Raw genomic sequence first — 19,285 nt, forward strand, 5'->3', positions numbered from 1 at the left:
AGAGGACACTGACGCAGGGAGCTTATATGCAGCTTGAATTAGCATAAACCATGATGATGTCACGAATATACATAGATGACACAGAGATCTTCATTAGTCCAGGATTAATGATGTTCCTGTAGACTCCTATAAACTTATAGGTCAGTTCATTTGATCCTTTCCCAAAGGAGGGGGAAACTCACTTCAACTGTTTCTGGTGAAATAAGCTGTAATATGAGACCAAACTCTTTATCTTTTAGTGGACCTAAACCAAAAATACCTTAACTTTAATATTATCCATGTATAATTAACCTCTAATACAGCTTACTAATAAATAAATGTGAAGTGTAAGGGAAAATGTATGCGCTGGCAATTGCGATCAGTAATGATGCAATCGCACGGTAAAACAATATTAATCAATTTAGTTTACTTCATCCAAATATTTGTCTAAATATATATATATATATATATATATATATATATATATATATATATATATATATATATATTATGCGCCTTTGCTGGAAAACATTTTTTCCAGACAGGAAGAGTTTTCCTAGCTTGAAAAAGTTTCCGGCGGGAGGAGTGCCTCATTGGAAGACAGTGTTTCCAGTGTGAAGAGTGAGAGAACATCACTTTAGAAATGTCTAGCTCCGCAGATGCATAATCATGTGAGACCTGGATTGGTTATAATTTGGCATTTTACTTAACCCACCCTAGCGTTCTGAAAGGACCACAAACCATGGGAGTCAGGCAGACCCAACATTAGAGCATAAGTATATGGTAGGACCTGAAGGGTCTGTAATATACAGTATGACCAGGGAATATGGTCAGAGAGCAACTGTGAATTGTGAGAAGTGGACAAAATAACTGCTGAATGTATGAAAAAATGTTCCTAATGTTGGTAACTTTGACCCTGATATACTGAATACAGTTAAAGATCAGATTTCTATGATAAGTTCAAGAAAATTACGGCTTAAACAGATCACGTGTTTAAAGTTGTGGCAATTTGAAGGCAAAGTTCAGTGTAAAAAATAAGCGCAATCACAGAAAGATAACGAAAATTGTTCCAAACCTAACGTGCAGCAGTTTCACCACCATCTTATGTGGATAGTGATAGAAGTGCATTCAGGAAAAACAGTGAACCCTGTAAATTGTACCCTGTTTTGGAAAAGAGTAAATGTATTAATTAAAGGGGATAAGGATGAGCCTAGTTTAATCTCTGCAGTAGCTCATACATTACAGTTACAGGAAGATTCACAGATATCAGGGAGGGAGGATACTGCCCCACTCTCATTTACTGCTGCAGACACCAATAAAATTCTTCCACATTCTGATATGCACAGAAACATCCATTGGCAGAGACAATAGTTCCAGCTATTGACCTTGAGTATAGTGATATTCTACAAATACACCCAGTAAGAACAATAGCTGTTCCCAATGGTAAGGCACGTAAGGATGGGGTGGTTCCAGTCAGGAATGCAGTCATGCATTGCTCTTGGAGTAGGTCTGAATTGCACTCTATTATCACTGATTTCCCTGATCCTTGGAATGGTTTAGTTGAATGTCAAAAATGTATTAAGGATATGGGGAATGCATACGAACAAACCAGGATTGTCGGATAGTGTTGAGGGCTTGTCTCCCTTTCAATACTGATATTCCATATTTTATCAAAAATAGTCAACATGAGGAGAATAGAACTTTAAATGATGTGGACAATTAGACAAATATAAAGAACATTAATGTACACATTAATGTAAGTGTACACTTTCCTATGGTAATTAATTGGCACAAAATATTTACCATTAAGCAAAAAGATAGTGAAGGTTCTTCAGATTACTTTGCAAGGGCATTATCAGACATGGCTATGTACACTGGAATTCAGAACATCAAAGATAATGTTTACTATTGGGAAGTAGTGGTATCAGTTTTAATGGGTGGGCTTAGAGAAAGTTTAAGAACTAGGGTACAGATAGCCCATCCCAATTGGAGATGTATAATAGTGGACACTCTCAGGGAGTCTGCTGTCAGTTATGATAAAAATATAGCCAGAAAGAAAGAAATGCAGAGTGAAAAGTGAATGACAGTAAGTATACAAGCTTTGCAGATGCAGCTTTCGCTACAGCGAACACAGGGGTATGCAACAAAATGTTTTAACTGTGAGAGAGAAGGACCTTTTGCTACAAGTTGCAGGCAACATAGGAAGCCCTTTCATCTCTGTGCAGCTAACAGGAGACAGAGCAATTGGTAAGGAATGGACACTCATTCAATGACAGCAAATGGCAGGTCTAAAGTATGGGCCACATCTGTAATCTACAGACAGTTAAATTTTCCAATAATAAGAACCAAAAATAAAATTGACTATATCTGGTACTAATCAAACATTTCTTGTAGACACAGTGGTGGCCAGATCTGTATTAACGTCCATTCTAAACTATGGAAAGTGCTCCAGCTCTGGGAATGAAAGGGGAAGTGCATCATTATCCCTTGACTTCACAGGCAGAAGCTACTATAGTGTAATCTTAATCATCATTAATAATGTAATGTTCTGTACTTCTGATGGTGTGTTTTTAGATATTCAAGGAAAAGCACGCACACGAGGTACATGATATACTGAACACCTCACAAAGGCTAATGTTGTACTCTTCTATTATAGAGACAAGTTCATCCCAGGTAGAAGAAATGCTATCACAGATACCCGGTTTCTTATGGACTAAAGATGGACCGGACACTGGATTGATGGCTAATGGTTCAAATGCAAAGTGGCAGGCAAGCTCCAAAAATAACACAGGACCTTTTAAAACCTGAGGTAGAATTATACTGTGATTGAAAGGCTGCTGCAACAAGGTATTTTAATTAGCACATCCCACACAGCTAAGAGTCCAATTTTTCCTGTGAAAAAAAAAAATATGGGGGGAGGGGCTACAGATTAGTACAAGATTTAAGGGAGATAATTAATGTAGTTGAGAGCCAATTCCCCATAGTGCCCAATCCATGTCAGATGTCATAGATGTCATCCTAATGCAAATTGCTTCTTCTGCAAGTCATTTCATGGTAATTCATCTTTGCTCTGCTTTCTTCTGTTCCTTTACATCCTGACTTATCAGTATCTCTTTGCTTTCTCTTATAAAGGGGTATTATATATGTGGACAAGTTTTCCCCAGGGGTTCATTGACAGCCCTAGTATCTATTCTAAAGCCTTGCATGACTGTTTGCAATCTTATCAACCAAGCAATGAATCTGTTCTACTTAAGTATATAGAAGATTTATTGCTGTGTTCTGATTTGTTTGTCATCAGTTTCAGATACTAAATACTTGTTACTTCATCTTTCACAAACATGACACAAGGTTGCAAAGGATAAATTACAGCCATGCCAGACAAAAGTCAAATACTTTGGGCACTGTCTCACCCAGGCACTAAGACATTTGTCAACGGACAGGATTCAGGCTGTACAGTGTCGAAGTCGTATAATTGGATGAACGAAAGTATATTGGTTAATATTGTTTTACCGTATGATTGCGATCAGTATGCCACGTGTTACGTGGCATGGCGCGATCACGCGGTAAAATACGCACGCACACACTCGTACTCTAACATTTAGTTATTTATATATTTCATATTATAATGGTTCCATTCCCCAGTGATTTATGAGCAGATGGTATTTAGTTTATAGTTATACATATATCTTAAGGTTATATGTACACTTTAGTGATATTTAAGGTTCAGGTTACAGGAAACATGTCATGTTTAGTATCATTTTAATCCACTATTCAGTTGTCCGGTTCATTCGCCAAAGAGATCGCACATTGCATACTCTAGTTAGCGATGTTAGGGAATAAATGTTCAAACTGTTACTGCCTGTGTATTGTGAATAGATTAGCTTAAACTGGTTTCGGGGCCGGAGAATCATCTGGAATGTTGACCCTCACCCTTGGAGGGGGTTGTTTGAACTAGCCTATGACCTGTTTACACTGGACCCTTCTGAAGCCTGGACCTATAGACCTATAGAAGCAAGCCACGTCATCTGCATTGTTTTCTCTGTAACACTGAGTGTATATAATATAGCTTTGCTGGCACTGGCTTCAGTCATACTCTGACCACAGTATTCTGGAGTGAAGTACTGTAAGCTGGTACCAGTGGAGCGCAGCTAGCACAAACGATCGCGGCGGTATGTATATATCTTTTGGTATCGGCTGTACTGTATTATATTTATGTATTGAATTTTTAAAACTTTTGCATCTGCTAAATTAATCATTATTTGCTTTGGAAACACAAATCACTTAAACAATGCTTACTGTTTGTATGTACAATGCTTGTACGGTGTACGGCGCTGCGGAAACCTTGTGGCGCCATACAAATAAACGATAATAATAATTGGAAAATGATAAAATTACTTTAATAACAGGACCTAACATTGCCACAGAATTGGCTACAAATTTGTACTTTCTTAGGGATGTGTGTGTACTGTGGATCCTGGATATCAGGTTTTTCAATATTGGCTTTACCATTGCAGGATTTAGTCTCTTCCCCTAAACCTGAGCTTGTCTCACATCCTGAGGAGTCAGAGCAAGCATTCTTTAACCTTAAAGAGAGTTTGACTAAAGCACCTGCCCTGGGAATACCTGATTACAAAAAACCTTTTGAGTCATACTATACTGAAGCTGCTGGTTGTGCTGCAGGATTCTTGACACAAACATGTTGACGCTAGGTGACTGGTAGGTTTCTACAATGCAAAATTGGACACTGTGACAAGATCTCTCCCTACGTGTCTAAGAAGTGTAGCAGAAACTGCATTTCTGGTAAGAGTGAGGACGTAGAACTGGGACATGTTTCAACTGTCTGTACACCACATGTGGTATCTGCCCTTCTAAATTCTGCCCAAACTAGGCATGCCTCCTCAGCAAGATTCACAAAATAGGAGTTGGCACTAATGACACCACAAATATGACAATTAAGAGGTGTAATACACTAAATCCAGCTGCATATGTGCCTCAAGATGCACAAAGGGGGGGGGGGGGGGAGGGAGGAGAGAAGGCTCTAGCTGAAGGTGAATTTGGCAGATATACAGATCCGCATGATTGTATGGAATATTTGAGTCAGACCTTTACTGCAAGACCTTACGTTTGTGACACCCCCTTAGAAAATGTAGATTTTACATTTTACATGGATGGGAGTTGTCATAGGCAGATGGACACAGGATAACTATGTACTGGTTATGCTGTTGTAGATGACAAATGAGTTATAGAAGATGTAGCCCTTGGTTCACCTCACTCAGCCCAAGTGGCTGAACTCGTGGCATTGAAAAAAAGCATTTATACACTGACAGGTATGCCTTTGGGGGCCTTCTGGTGTCTTAGAAATTTTATGATAGCAGCAGGCACACGAGTAGCGCTCTCACAACACATCAAAGGACTTCTGACAGCCATACAATTACCAAAGGAAGTAGCTGTTACCAAGTGTAAAGCACACATACGACAGGGACTCCATATCACATGTTAATGACAGAGCAGATGAGGCTGCTAAGAGAGCAGCAGGTTCACTCATGAAAACAAATGTAACCAAACTAATGACTCTTGAAGCTCTTAGTGTACAGAAATTAATAGAAATGCACGGTTTGTGTCCCCTTCAGTAAAGGGCTGTCTGGACGTCGAAGGAATGTGGTCAAGAGTCCTGTGAACTCTGGAAAGATGGACAAGGCAGTAAAATCCGACACCGAGGACACCTACAAATAAAATCCGAATTCTGCAAAAAACTATTTAAATATAAACAGACTCACCTGAAAACCAACACTGCGGATCACCGATGGGACCAGCCTGCTGACAGCATGTTATTCCGAATGTACAGCTGTTTGGCAGTACAGTTTTACGTCATCACAACCCCAATGAATGTTAATTTAAAGCGGCAATGTCGGGACCCCGCAGGTTAAGTGTTTAAACACTTAACCCGACATTGTAGGTGTCCTTGGTGTTGGATTTTTCATTATCGTTCAAGCGTATCCAACCCGGACAAGGTAGGCCACTAGCTCCCAAGGAGTATCTTCTAAGCTTAGCAGAGGCAGCACATTGTCTGACTCGCCTGGGTAATGAGGGTATGTGCAAATTAGTAAGAGCATATTGGGGATGCACCGGGCTTCTCTTCACAGGCTAGTAAGGAAGCAATGTCTTGCCTTACTTGTCGGAGAATACGGGAAGAGCAATACCAACAGAGCCATCCAAAATTCCTCCTAGAGATGGACCTTTCCAGGTCATACAAATCGACTTATTCAATCACCGCTCTGCAGGAATCTCATGTATGTATTAGTATATATCAATGTTTTCTCTTATTGGGTAGAGGCTACTAATACTGCTGTTTCTACTGTTAAGAAAATAATGTAGGACTAGTACCCTTTCCAGTAAATATCTTGAATTGAGGTTCTTGAATTACAGGGAGGGAGACCAATAGAAGGGAGGTATAATGTTACAAGATCCCCTATGTACTTTGCCAGTACTCGGTAGACAAGTCTCTTTTGTGTCTAAATTTTACACACTCAAAGAAATTTGAGTATTGGGGAACAGAACGATCAGACAATAGCCATTCCACAAGTGTTTGAGAAAGACCTGTTGATTATGCTATGTTAATAGACATAATAAATTATTGGTTGAAAAAGTTCTTCTGGGTTACTGATTAAACATTATCCAAGCTTAAATGTGTCTTAAACAGATGGACATGCTAATCATAGGTAACTTTACCAAGACTTTGTGTAACATCATAACGGACTGTTTTGTACCTTATATCCTTCCAGATGATGTATATTAGATTTATGGAGGAAGGGCTTACAAATTGTTAACACCAAGCTCCAAAGAAACATGTTTTATAGGAGAGAGAGTTCCTGAAACAATTACTATCTCATGATAAAATGACTGACATTCAAAGAATAATCTCACCTTCATACGTACACACACAGTATGAATACAGAGTCAAAAGAAATATGATTCCCTGGCCGCACATTTATTTACAGATTCCACATGGTTTCATATCATGGTTGCATTATACCCCACCAAGATTGCTTGGGGAACCCTAAATTTATAAATACATACAGGATCTGGCTAAACTAATTTACAATATTACAGAGATGTATGATGACACATTCAGGTATATGGATAAGGAGCTGCAGGCTTATAAGAAGGAATTAGTACAACATATATTGGTACTAAATTATCTCACTGAAATTGTTGGTGGATATTGTGTCACTCAGTTCAGTGTTAAATGGTTGCACTTATATCACTAATAATAAAGACAATTCTAAAGAAATAATCGACGGTAAAATGGATGTGATCTTCCAGTTGAAATGAGAATTTCGTAAGGCCTACCATTCCTCTTCATATGAGATAGGGGATAGTAGGATGGATCTCCTGGTTGAATTCTGTTAAATGTTTTTCAAGTTTGGGGGAATGGGTACAAGAACTGGTTGCTGGTATAGGCAAGTACCTTATCCTTATAGTTGGTGTCTTTTTATAGTAATTGGCTTATGTACCAAATGTGTTTCTGCTGTGTTGAAGTGTGGTAAACGTTCAACTGAGGTGACCCCAAAAAATAACAATGTGATGGTATGAATAGGTACCGGTATCACAGAAAATGAAGTGTTATATTACGATCCTGCAATAGAATCTTGAAAGAGTGAGAGTGTTGGATATACCCTCAAAGGGTGGACTGTTGAAGTTTAATAATTGGACAAAGGTGATAATTTCTGTACACTCCAATCAGTATTGATGCGATTAATACACAACGTAATTATTATTATAGCAATATTTAAATATGTTTAATGTATTTTCTATCTTTTAATATAAAATATATTGTGGTGAAGAAGCTAATGTTTCCCACATTTAAATTACATAATTTAGTATCATTCTGTTTGCAATTGCATGAGAACGTTTTCTGGTGTTTATGTAGCATCCGCACCTTGCGAACGCTAGTTATAAATAATATCACTTTTCATAAACCAAATAGCCAGTTCACAGGGATCATAAAGGAACCAGTTTATATAGGTCTAGAGGCGGAATCTGAAGGACACCTGGCAATCTCAAGGAACAATGACCAGAGGAATCATCCAATGGCAAGTTGAGTTCTTGGGAGGTCAAGAACCTTTGACATATGAATATGGACCTTGATACTGTAACTGTGTATCTTTGTGATGTCACTGCTTTTTACAACTGTACAGTATATAAATTGTTTACCTCTGGCTTTGGAAACCAGAGCATTCTGATAGAAGCTTGTGTTGGTGCTAACGACGCAAGCATATGCATACCAAAGTTTGTCTTGTAATACTTTGTGAATAAAACCCTTTGTGTTTTGGAACAACTGTGATCGCATTGGGGAAGCTTTATTGCAAAGGATAGATATGGATATAACAGACCAAGGGTGTATTGTACACAGTTCACTGTAAATTATCATCATGGTACATAGCAAAACTAAAGGTAACAATAATGGAATATTACAAATATTTTATTCCCAAAAAGAATAAAAACACGTACATAAACTGATAATAAAACCAGCTAAAAAAATCTGTAAGAGCATATGATGGTGATAGTAGTTTCCTTAGTAATTTTATCTTAGTTTCTAGATTGAGGCTCTTTGCTGCCACTGAAAATCCACATATAGTTACAGGAAGGAGGCAATAAGATTATTTCCAATTGATACAGAATTGAAATAGCAGAACTCCTCCCTTCAAAAGGAGAACTCATCATGGACATCAGGGTGATTCAATTATATGTCAGCAGCAATTTTTTAAATGAGTGGCAGACTTGGATTTCATTGATTGGTTGTGATAAGTGAGGTTGTGTGTGAAATCCGGAACACTTGATGCTCCAGTGCCTGATTCATTAATAAAACTAAAGCAAAAAAAAGTAGTGAATTTTCTCATGGACAAACCATGTTACAATTCAAGCTTGGCAAATTAGTTTATCTTGCACATAAGTTGTCTTTTTTCTTTTGGCTGTCTTTTTTCATGTAACACACAAATACTTGATAGCTATATTTTAAACTGAAATTTAGGTAGCACATGCCCTACCTCAACTATAAATTTACCATCACATTTTAAATTTAACTCCCCCTCCAATACAACATATTTTTGCCAAGGTGCAAAATTACTAATTTTTTAATTGATCAGGCCCCTAATGTCATTTAGTACTGGTACTAGTAACGTCTGCAGGGGGCTGGTGCAAAGTGGGAGGTATACCAGTTTGTGCAGTGAATCTTGTGTGAAATCGCTCTCCGTATGCCTTGATGCCCAGACAGTAGACACACTCATATGCTCCTATGCAGACAAGTGTGATTCTGGCCCTTACTCCCGCCTGTGCGGGAGTAAGGGCAGGGTGGAGGGAAGGGAATGCAAACTTGGGCCATGTACACTAAAGGCTCATGCAGACAAACAACAACACGCATATACACCTGTTATGAGCTGTATGTTTTGCACCTGTTATAGGGCAGGTGTAAATATGCGCTGCTGCTTATGACCTATTGCAAACCAGGTGCATATACTGTTGATGCAGAGGCATGTGCATCTCGAGATGCATCTTGCTCTGTATATTGGGCGGCAATACTACTATTTCATGTTCCTTTTTTTCCCAACTGTAAAACACTTTTCAGTTATAAAATCCCTTAATTAGTATATGAAATCTTAGTCAAGTTTTGCTGCTCACAGCCTTGTGAGAGCCTTTAAACAGCATATTAAAATGGAGCAAACTTAGACCTGTATAGGCAAAAAAATATATATTTTATTATTTAGAAAATATTAGCTCTTAGGGGCTTAACAAATGTAACAGTGTGTGGGCTATTTTAATTGGGAGATTACCCATATTTCTAATATGTTCCTGTAGAGACAATTTTAAATGTCTTTTTGTTGCAGTTCATGAAGCTATTGCTGTTGTATTTCTGAGAATTATTTGAGTCCATGAAGGATTTGGAGTTGTTGACAAATTTGTATATATTGCATTGCCCACGTTTAAAAAAAAGAAAAAAAAAGAAAAATTAAGTAGGTTTAGGAGATCTAATCGAGTTAGTGTTAGATATGATAGCTCCTAGCTGTTTAAAAAACAAACAAGAACTCTTAGAGGGTTTATGTTTAAATATCAATATATACTGCGCTGGAAATAGGGTACTCAGATAAAATGTTCAAATGTTTGTTTATGATATGTTTGGTTGTTTTTCTGGACAATTAAATTCTGCGATGAATGAAAAGTTATTGGGCTTATAACTTTATGGTTGCAGAAATATGATTCTTTATAGACGTGCTTTGAAGGTTCCGGATATTTCCTATCCTTGAACGTTTTATCATAAAGTAATACTTGTTTGGGAAAATGGGATAGTTTTTCCCAGTTGTCTGAATGGTATATGGGATAGTTTAAATAGCATTAATAATGACGGGTTTCATATAGGTTTTTTTTTATCGTGGCCTTATTGTTCTGTTGTGTCTTGCCTATAAGCAGTATTTATAAAATCTCAATTTGTTCTTTATTGATTTTAGAGATTTATTTGAAATTTGAAATTTTTTACTTGGATATGGAATTTGTTTGAGACTATCCTGTCAGATCATTAGGATGTCATTGATATAATTCTTGTAAACTCTAATGTGAGGAAAATGGGTTCTTGGTCATTATATAAATTTAGATTGCATAATTTGGGGGTGAATACTGTCCCCATAGCTGTTCCACAGATATATAGATAAAACAATTTGAAGTAGTTGTGTGTTAGACATGTGAACATGTATTGAACCAGTTAAAGAACAGTTCCAATTTAAAGCTCTTTTTCTTTTAAAAATACACATTCCTCCTGTATCTAAATAGTGGGAAGCACCTCCTTAACTAATATTAACATAACTGTGTGGGACACTGATATTCAAAGAGGTGTAAATGTCCATTAATTTATGCAAGAGAGATTCTCTAAATGTGTCTGTATTTATTAAAACTTTTTTTTTCTTTTTATGTGATCCACACACCTTCCCTTATATTAATAAAAAAAAAAAAACTATATCATATAGAGCAGTGTTGGCTAACCTGTTACACTCCAGGTGTTGTGAAACTACAAGTCCCAGCATGCCCTTCCAGCAATAAGTATGGTGGGACTTGTAGTTTCACAGTTTCACAACACCTGAAGTGTCACAGGTTAGACAACACTGATATAGAGTGAACCTCAAAAGCTGATAGGGAAGAAATGAAGTAATGAAATGTAATGACCACTGTGAAAACAGAGTATTTGGAAAAATAGTGACACTTCCCAAAAAAGCACTTGCAGTGGTCTTAAATCGAACCACAACAGCTAAGAATCCTCTGTATGAAAGACACTGTCCACCCTTTTATGCATTTATGGAAGAATAGATATATGCAAACATATATGGTTAATTTTTTTTTATGTCTTTACATACATTGTAAGATTCACTGGAATCTCAGATTGGTTGGAAAAAAACATTCCCTATGGATCTAGATTCAAGTGTTGTTGTTCTGTATAATCATTAAGGGAGGGAAAATACTAATAGCATATTCACTTTTATTACATTCCCAAGATACAGATAAAACACTTACATAAAAATCAATAGAATGAGCTTAAAATGCAAAAATGTTACCACATGTAAAGATGGACTCTTACTGGATACAAGATTGTATCAGCATAAAGGAAGACCTATTAGGTGTAGTAATGGGATGCTGGCAGTCACTTTATGGATTGTCAGGTTTCAAGTCCAATCATGTTCATGTATAATTCCTGCCAATTCATTTCAATAAATGTATCAAGATACCTTGGTCTTGAGTTTTGATAAAGATAGACATTTAGAGAATCTCTCTTGCATAACTTACTGGAAGGTCATACTTCTTTTGAATGTCAGTGTGCAACACATTGGTGGGAATATTAGTTAATTACATATTGCACTTTCAGTGGTGCACGCAGGGGGGGTGTTTCTGGGTCTCCAGAAACCCCCCCTCCGCTAAAAAGTGCCCTACATGTCGGCACTGTAGTATACAGCAGCCGCGGCGCTGTCTAAGAAGCGTCCGTGGCGGTGCTGTATTGTATACAGCACCGCCGCGGACGCTTCTTTGACAGCGCCGCGGCAGCTCTCTAGAATTTTTTTTTTCTGGGGGCGGAGGAAACCCCCCCCGACAAATCCGCCGTGCGCCCCTGACTTTGATATAAATGTTTATTGTTTTACAAAGTTTACTAGATAAAATTGTGAAGATGAAGGTGGAAACAGAAACATTTTCATCTATATCCAAGTTTCAAAACTAACTTTCAAACCACAGACATATCTAGGTTTGTGAACCGTAAAGAACCGATTTTCCATGTAAGACATATTTCTAAGGTTTTTCCGTGTGTATTTTATTATATGTGCCAATACCCTTCGCTAATTATGTTACACACTTCCCTGTTAGCCTAAAGGTGTTTTAGGAAACATTACTGTTGTGTATATACAGAGATCCAGTCATACACCAACACACCTTCACAATGATGCGACCACCATCGAGGCACTCCGACCCTCTGAAGAGAAAGATTGCATAGCCTTAGCAGTACCATTGATAAAAACTAAAGTACTAATTGGGTCTGAAACTGGCTGGGTGTTTCTGTATTGCACAAGTTTCAGGCTTTATAGACTTCAGGGGGTAAATGTATCAAGCTGAGAGTTCAACAGCGGGTTTGAAAAGTGGAGATGTTGCCTATAGCAACCAATCAGATTCTAGCTGACATTTTGTAGAATGCACTAAGTAAATGACAGCTAGAATCTGATTGGTTTTTCAAACCCGCCGGAAAACTCTCGGCTTGATACATTTACCCCCAGATGTGTCTACTCTGGACTTGGTAGGGGCTTCTCGACCATCATGTCTCTTATGTTTTGTCTTACTCTTATCATGTTTGTGGGTTCAATTTTTATTTTTATTTTCAACAGACACAAGTAATAGCTATATATATTATACTGTTACAATGACAGAAAAGAATGCAAACTACAAGGTCACTTTTTACGAAAACATAAACAGGGGCAAGGACAAATGGGTAGGAGCGGGGGTTAGAGTGGGAATGGAACAGGGGGGAAAAAGGGGTTAGCTGATCATGGATAATTAAGGGTTGTAAAAGAAGAGGACAAGAAGGAACCGGTTTCCCAAATCAACGGAGTTGGCAGGGTTGGACAGGAAAAATAATATGGTACCACTTGGAAGATTCTAGGTATGAGAAGTGCAATTCCTATCTTCCCTAAAAAGCCATGGAGCCTATACTTTTGTAAAAAGATCTCTATGGGGTGTGGCTTGGTATAGCATGGAGTAGGAAGCATTTCTCCTACTCTCCTCAATTATCTGATACATCTATGTGTGTTTTGCTTGGCTCCTGCTGCCAAATCATCCGTTTGTGCACCCTGGCATCCTCCACCTCTCGGTGCTCCCGTTGGTGTGGTTCTGGCTCTGCTGGCCACCAGATTACTGCCTCCCTGCTTCCCTACACATTCTGGGCCTATTGCTTCCTGCAGACCGCACTCTCCCCTGACTATTCCGTCCAGAACTGTGGACTATGTGGAGTGGCTGTCCCAGGGCTTCCTGAATTTTTTTGAGGTATCAGCGCTGCATATCCATGTGATTGTGTCTCCTCCTGAAAACTTGCTTATGTGTGTGGTTGGATCACATTTAAATAACTTATTGTAGATATCTATTTTAATTAAGGGTGCAGTACACCACTGTATATCATTGCAATTGTACTGATATTTTTTTATATTGTGTGTATTTCGGCATGTATTGGAAATGTATTGATTTCTAATGTATTATGCCAGGTTAGAGGAAGTCTGTTTTGCTGAAAGCAGGAAAAGTCTTTTCATCTCAGAAGTGACAAAAACCTGCTTTATCCTAAAGGCTCAGTAGGAGGTCATTGCCTGTTGTCTTGATAGAGAGACAGGATATCTCCTAACAATGTAGTCAGCAAATCTGAAGAAGTCACATGTTGATGTGAAAGTTAAATTGTGCTAAATGCAAGATAGACAAACTATATAAATAATGTAACCAGCATTTGATTTAGTAAATTAATGTCAATTTTGATAAAATTGAGTTAACTCCATGTCTAGAGAAATATCACATCTTGATGTTAAAATATCTGATATGATATGATATCAGATGTTTTGGGGCTACCCCCTGACAACATGTGTATAAAAGGAGCTCTGTTTTTCCATGTAATGTATTATTTTCCATCTGACTTCTGGATGATCCCCAGTCCCTCAAACTGGTGTGTAAAAGTCCTTGTCAGGACTCTTGAGCAATAAACCATCACTGCTTGAAGATTTGCCTGTGACTATTACCTGTTGTATCCTGAGTCCAACAGATAAGAGCTTACACTCTAATCCGTTACCCGGCTGTCCTGCATTGAACCCAGCATCTTTGTGTCAACGCTCTGCCCACTACCCAGCAGTTCTGATCCATAGTAAGCGGTCAGGAGGTACCAACCAACCCACAGCAAAGAGGCATCACAGCAGCTATACTAGCTACCCCAGAAGTAAGTGGTTCTGGGTGCCGCAAAGGAGTCCAGTAGTGACAGCTGGATCCTCCTACAACTATTACGCAGTTGGCATGTGTCTGGTGGCAAGTGACATCCGGTCACAGTGTGACGTTGTTGGTGGGAAGTGGCCAACATCTAACGCTCCATCCGGCGGGCTGTGGCTCTGTACACCTGCCGTGCCTTCCATAATTTGGCCGGTGCCTGCGGTTACTATCTACCTCTGCTGGGTCCTCCCGAACCTCTCCAGTTCTTGTGTAGTACTGACAGGTTGCATCTTCTAAAGACAAAAGAAACAACACTTCTGCTTACTACTAGCTGTCGGTCTTACCTGTGTTGCTTGCTTGGATTCCATCATCTCTCTGTTCACATTTGCGTCGTAGTGAGTACTGGATCACAAATTATTTATACTACCCTGTACAGTGCTTTGTTTATATCCCTGCCTATACTATCTGGAGTGCTTCTCTTACTGTGTATATTGGTACTGGACTACTCATTTGCACCCCATTGCTGCCTCTGTGGTGCCCCTGGACTTTTGGACTTTGAAATTGAATATTGCAGTGCCATTCTCCATCACTGTAACTTGATATCTCCCTGATCAGACATGACATGCAGAAAATTCATGAGCGGGTCGGAGAGTCTGAGAATTGTATCTCTACCTCAGAGTACCCTACAGCCCCTTTCAAAGGAGAGCTGACCAACTTGGCCACTCAAATTACTCAATGTAAACTAAAGATGTCGGACTTGGAGGGTCATTTGAGGTGCAATAACCTTGGATTTGTTGGTCTTCCGGAGTATGCTAAAGGCTATAACCCTGAACTGTTCATGGAAACCTAGCTTTTTATTGTCTTTGAAAAGGAGGCCTTTTTCCTTCAATTTGTGGTGGAGATAGTACACCATCTTCCACCCCAAGTGCCTCAACCCAGAGCGCCATCACACATTTTCTACGCTAAGATTCTACACTTTAAAGATAGGACGCTGTCCTGAAGTTGGTGCACCAACAGGGTCCCCTTAAATTTAAAAACCACACCATCTCTGTACTTTGCAGTTGACGTACCGAAATTGAGAGCCCCTGAGATGCCAAATTTTGTTGTCTGCGGTTTGCAGGATCTAATACACTTTGACGCATATCTCCGGATGCCAGTATTAAGTTGTATTTTCATTTCTTCAGGTTTGGTGGTAGAGGTTATGCAAAACAATACACTAGGGCAGTGTTTCTTAAACCTGGTCCTCAGAACTCCTAACAGTGCATGATTTCCATATCTCCTGGCTTTAACACAGGTGTATTCATTACTGACTAACTACATTGTAACAAATCCACAGGTTGTACTAATTATTTCACTTGTAACCTGGAAAACCTGCACTGTTAGGTTTCCTGAGGACTGGGTTTGAAAAACACTGCACTAGGGGAGGATTCTTGCTAAATACAGGATTGTGTAGCTCCTCCACTTTGTGTCTACTTTCTTTACGATTTTAGCTACAAAGGTTTTTTAATGTTTTCAGTTTATCTTAGTTGGGTCATCTTGGTGTATACAGGGTGGTTGTGGTAGTTGAGGATTTTGTTTCTTACTCTAGCTTAAAGTAGGGGTGATCTTTTGGTATTGGTTAAATTCAGGTTAGATTTGTTTGGCTCAATTCTATGGCGGCTGGGTCAGATTTGATTTAGATGTGGGAGGGTTTTTTCCATGACAATAACCTGACTTCTTCCTGGGATGCCTTTAAGGCCTTTCTTAGGGGGACTCTTGAGCGGGTCTCGGATACCAAAAACTTCAATAAGAAAATGGAATCTGATTTAGAACAGCATTGTTAAGATTTGTGTTTGTATCTTCATTCCCACGCTAGTGAGGATAGGCTCTTGTGGTTGCATGTGGAGGTTTTTTTCTAAACATCTGCATTGCTCTCAGGCAGATATGGGAGGGAATTATTTAGCTTGTTTGGCTAGGGATGAAATGGCCAGTAAGACTATCCCAGCAATATATAGTGACCAGCAAATACAACTTTTTAGAGGTAGTGAAATCGCCCAAACATTTTTCCATTACTAGAGGGACCGCTACGCTTCTAGGGTAAAGTACACACCTGCCCAACACGCTTCCTATCTTAGTTCCATTAAATTGCCCAGACTTTCCCAGGATTTGGTGTCCCTTTTGAATGTGCCCCTTACTGTTGAGGAGATAGATATGGCCATAACCTCATTTCCCAACAATAAGGCCCGGGGATGGATAGCCTCCCTATAGAATTATATAAGAAATGTCTTTTTCCTGTAATTGTTGGGCACTTTTCAACACCTTTTGAAGCTGGGCAATTTACCACCTTCCATGTCATAGGCACTGATTACTGTTCTAGCCAAGCCTGGGAACGATCCCCTATATCCGTAATTCTAACGCCCTATTTCCCTTTTGTGTATGAATGTGAAAATACTAGCCAAGATTTTTTCTGTTAGACTGAATACTGTAATTTCCCCAATAGTTCACCCTGACCAGATTGGGTTTGTGCCTGATAAATCTACTACACCCAATCTTTGTTATCTCTACACTCACATCCAGTTACCCCATGAAGCTGAGGAGGGGGCTATGGTGGTGTCTGTCGATGCTGCTAAGGCCTATGACTCTATGGAATGAAACTACCTATGGGAGATCCTTCACCAATTTGGGTTGTGGGATGGGATTATCAAATGGTTTCAGTTATTATACTCGACTCCTGCTGTGATGATACCAGGATGTTAGGGTAGGAACCCAGAAGAAAGTCCTGGTATCAAGGGGTTCAGGATCACACAGGCAAAGAAAAGGTGTGGATACAACGGTATCTTTATTACAGCTAACTGCAAACAATAGCTTATATATATATCAAACCATAATTCAAACAACACCCAGTGTTCACCAAACTTCAACCATCACCCAGTAACACCCCAGTGTTCAATAACCCCAAATTGTTTATAACGAAAATAGGTTTTCTTTACCAGTCCAAGTTATAGGGGAAGGATGATGTCCGTGATTAATAGAATAAGCCAGGCAGAGCAGACAAGTCTGCAAGTCCAGGAAAAGCTTGTAATCCAATAGCCACAATACTTCCAGGTAAATTCCTCCTCAGCACACGGGCGGCAGTCAAAACTCCAACGCCAGTAGCTTCTAGAAGCAAAAATCCCACACACAGAAATCTCTCCTGCAGGCCTTCTTAAAGGGACAACATTTCCCATGTGTGGAATCCCTCCCTGCAGGGTTATCCACAGGTCACAGATACTGGGATTGGCTGGCAGGTATTAGGGGGTGGAGATGGGAGTGGAGAGCTGTCCTTCCCTCATGGCTTTCCCTCCTGCTGTTTTGGAGACTAGGAGTCTGAAACAGATCCAGGGGAAACAATAGCTGCTCCAACCAGTTGCTGATTGACTTATTCCTGGTTAAGTAAGAGAGCCTCCCTGTTTTAACCCCTTCCAGTCATTTGTGATGTCAGAGGGGCTCCAGCTAATCTCAGCTTCCTGTCTGTAAGAGGGGGGGGATGCCTTAGTCAGGAAACAGTACATCCGCCATGTTGTAATCCGATATAATGTTCAGATGAATACATGTAACCCACCTGGCTTTATTTAAGAATAATATGGTCAACTTAAGTCCATCTCATAGGTTTTTATACACACTTAGATTATGTAACAAATGAGGTTAATAAATTAATGCAACCCAATGTTCACCTAAGCACAAGCAACTTTCATTCTAAGTGTTTAAAATGACAGATGGGGAAAATGATGGCTGTCAGACCCATCGCGTCACACCTGCATTGTTTACTTTAGCTATAGAGCCATTGCTGTGTTTAATTTAGGTTTATCCGAACATCAGTTTTGCCCACTTTTCAGGTCTAAATGTTAACTGGAAAAGGTCATATATATCTTTCCGTTAAATGGTTTTATACACCCCGATACCTCTCCACGACATTTCCTGAAGTGGACCCTATGCTTCAAATATCTTTGTGTGGATATCCCACTCGGAGAATTAATTTATTTCCCTAAAGCTCGATCCTGTCACAGATTATTTTAAATTAAAATCCCACACCTGGAAAAAGCTTTCCCTCACTATGAGAGGCAGAATAAACCAGTTCAAAATGATTTTTCTACCCAAATTCCTTTACATTCTCAAACATTTGTGTATCTCTCTCCCTAACAGTGTGTTACAGGGTATCAACAGGCTCATTTCCTTGTTTTTGTGGGGGGGAGAGAGGGCAAGACTTTGACTGTCTACATTCTGAAGGTCTAAGACTGCTGATGGTTTGGCCCTTCCTAATTTTAAATTACTTCACTATGTGGTCTAACTTACACATTTGATTAGCTGATTGGGGACCCTGCGTTCGGAGGCTTTGGTTGGTTTCCTTGGTGAGCAGACGGGACCTCTTTGCCTGTGTCTCAAACTCCTTTACTGGTCTTATTGGTGGGTTAACGTTCTAAACAGGTTGAGCCGCTTTAGGCAACCAGTTGAGATATGGTGAGTTGCAATCAAATACTGGGGGGTCAGGGGCATGATCCATCCACTCCACTTTGGAAAAATTCCTCTCTTCCTCAACTTGATAAATTACTATAATGTATGGCGGAGGTCTATTATGGGTCAACTGTATGGGAATTGGTGTTTGAAGTCCTTTGCACAAATTGTCACAGAAATGGGGAATCCCCAACTCTGGTTTTTATTGCTACTTCCAACTATGACATGACCTTGGCTGCCAAATCTCCCCTTCCCCATCTTGATCCATACTTCCCCGATTAAGACCCGAATATCCACAGTGGGTACTCGTAAAACCATTTCTATTCTATAGTCTCCCCTCAATTTTTCATTGGCACTA

This window comes from Mixophyes fleayi, chromosome 2 (genome assembly GCF_038048845.1).
Source record: "Mixophyes fleayi isolate aMixFle1 chromosome 2, aMixFle1.hap1, whole genome shotgun sequence".
Lineage (NCBI taxonomy): Eukaryota > Metazoa > Chordata > Amphibia > Anura > Limnodynastidae > Mixophyes > Mixophyes fleayi.